Below are 2,500 nucleotides of genomic sequence, written 5' to 3'. Positions count from 1 at the left end.
GTTAGGGTTAGGGTTAGGGTAAGTGTTAGGGTTAGGAAAAAGGTTTAAATGATATTTGGAGAGGTTTTTCGGGTGTTTAGAGGCTATTTATGCTATGTAACGAGTATTTGCTTATATACTTGCTTATATACTTAGGTCAACAATTTATAGCAAAAATGTGTTCCAGCCAAGTTCTTTTAGACGCTCTTTCGAATGGCAACATTCCCGATTGAAAATGGCGACCTACCAAAATCCGCACTTTGCTTCCCCGTCCATATAGAGGTGAGTATTTGACTTTGCTTCCGTCAGAGTCAAGGAAACACATTGAAAATGGAATCAGCATACAAGAAAACCTAGTTTGGGATAGGTTTTGTGCCTTCCGTGGTATTATAACCATAGAACTGCTCCTGAGGGGGGTAGGGTAGGCCCACCAAAAAGTGCACTTCTGGTTAGGTCGCTAATTTCTAAAATAAATGTGTCCCAACCAAGTTTTTTTGGACGCTCTTTCGAATGGCAACATTCCTGATTGAAAATGCCGACCTACCAAAATCCGCACTTTGCTTCCCCGTCCATATAGGGGTGAGTATTTGGCTTTGCTTTCGTCAGAGTCAAGGAAACACATTGAAAATGGAATCAGCATACAAGAAAACCTAGTTTGGGATAGGTTTTGTGCCTTCCGTGGTATTATAACCATAGAACTGCTCCTGAGGGGGGTAGGGTAGGCCCACCAAAAAGTGCACTTCTGGTTAGGTCGCTAATTTCTAAAATAAATGTGTCCCAACCAAGTTTTTTTGGACGCTCTTTCGAATGGCAACATTCCTGATTGAAAATGCCGACCTACCAAAATCCGCACTTTGCTTCCCCGTCCATATAGGGGTGAGTATTTGGCTTTGCCTTTGTCAGACTCAAGTAAAAGCATTTAAAATGGAGTCAGCATACAAGAAAACCTAGATTGGGATAGTTTTTCTGCCTACCGTGGGATCATAACCATAGAACTGCCCCTGAGGGAGGTAGGGTTAGGGTTAGCGTTAGGGTTAACGTTGGGGTTAGGATTGAAGACAGAAGATTGGTGATGTCAGGAGGACCTTCTTAAAACAAACAGAAATACACTTATTAGGGGACTAGGGCCAGTGGACTCAGAAATGTCTTTCGTAGCAGTCTCCTATAAGAGTATATTTTTCTCTGATTTAGGTGACTCCTCCTCACACCACCATTTTTCTTAGTCGAAAGACCTCTTCACAGCACGACTTTCCTGATGGATTTCTATGTAACTGCTCGTGCTGAGAGGTGTGTCGAAAGTTGATCATGTTCCCGTAAAATCTGAGGTCTCCACTGTCTAGCGAGGTACTTACAGTGAATATAGTGAATTTTTCAAAAATTGGAGAATTCTGACTTTTGCGATGAATTTTAATGTAATTGGTCGTGCTGAGAGGCGTGTTAAAATTTGAACATGTTCCCGTAAAATCTGAGGTGAGAATTAGTGAGGTACTTACAGTGCGTATAGTGACAAATCTTTAAAAGCGTGAAATTATGGGATGTTGTGGCTTCAATGGGTTTTTAAGATGTCACCAGTCATTTGGCATGACTTACAAACGATTTGGCTGGTTGTGGGTTCGATTTTCAAAATTTCATTTTTTTCGCGTTTTTATTTTCTGTCTACCATATCATGCAGTCTCCTTATTAGCGTTTGGGGGTTATAGTGTGGGCAGGTTGGTCGCAAAGGTTCCGAGAGGAGCTGGCTAGTAAACCCTGTCCCTTATGTTCCACGGCGGCAAGGCGGAGAAATAGAGGGCAGAATTGACTAACGGGCAAGGAAAGTTGGGCTTGTAGCTTTCCTTTCGAAGGAGGGAAAAGATGATGCCCGAAAGCATTGTCACTGTAGTGGCAGGCAGAGTGTAGATGGAAGTTGTGTACGCTAGCCTTTGGCTAATGATAGAGACAAAAGAGCAGGAGGATATTTTCCTTCGCAGAAGCACTTTTCTTGCCTTCCTTCAGCTCGCTTGGCGAGTCTGACAGGTATGCCTGAACTGTGCACGGGTCCAGTTGTGAGAAAGACGTGGCAAACAAGACGGGGTTTCCCTTGACCGAGGGACCGTGTGGTCCGTTTGGCTCATGGGTTCCCCCCGTGGAGGCAAAATCTAAGAAAGCTTGCTCTCCCTCTGCGGAGGGGGGCCGCTTAGCAAGGAACTTCTGTTCCCTGCGGTGGATAGTTACCTGGTTGATCCTGCCAGTAGTCATATGCTTGTCTCAAAGATTAAGCCATGCATGTCTAAGTATAAGCACTTGTACTGTGAAACTGCGAATGGCTCATTAAATCAGTTATCGTTTATTTGATTGTACCATTACTACTTGGATAACCGTAGTAATTCTAGAGCTAATACATGCGAAAAGTCCTGACTTCTGGAAGGGATGTATTTATTAGATTAAAAACCAATGCGGGTTCTGCCCGGTCATTTGGTGATTCATAGTAACTGATCGAATCGCACGGCCTTGCGCTGGCGATGTTTCATTCAAATTTCTG

At 43.6% G+C, this 2,500-nt stretch overlaps 1 non-coding gene across 1 annotated transcript in view; it reads left to right on the top strand.

The window, feature by feature from the left end:
• Positions 1–2,190: 2,190 nt before the first annotated feature.
• Positions 2,191–2,500, top strand: part of LOC146445725 (small subunit ribosomal RNA) — a 1,800-nt gene continuing 1,490 nt past the window's right edge. Inside the window, exon 1 of the ribosomal RNA XR_014863278.1 lies at positions 2,191–2,500. This exon is cut by the window's right edge and continues 1,490 nt beyond it. This is a non-coding gene — a ribosomal RNA (small subunit ribosomal RNA).

Source organism: Pavona decussata, unplaced genomic scaffold, assembly GCF_977016875.1.
Source record: "Pavona decussata unplaced genomic scaffold, jaPavDecu1.1 SCAFFOLD_3998, whole genome shotgun sequence".
Lineage (NCBI taxonomy): Eukaryota > Metazoa > Cnidaria > Anthozoa > Scleractinia > Agariciidae > Pavona > Pavona decussata.
This window is presented reverse-complemented; position numbering and strand designations above follow the sequence as displayed.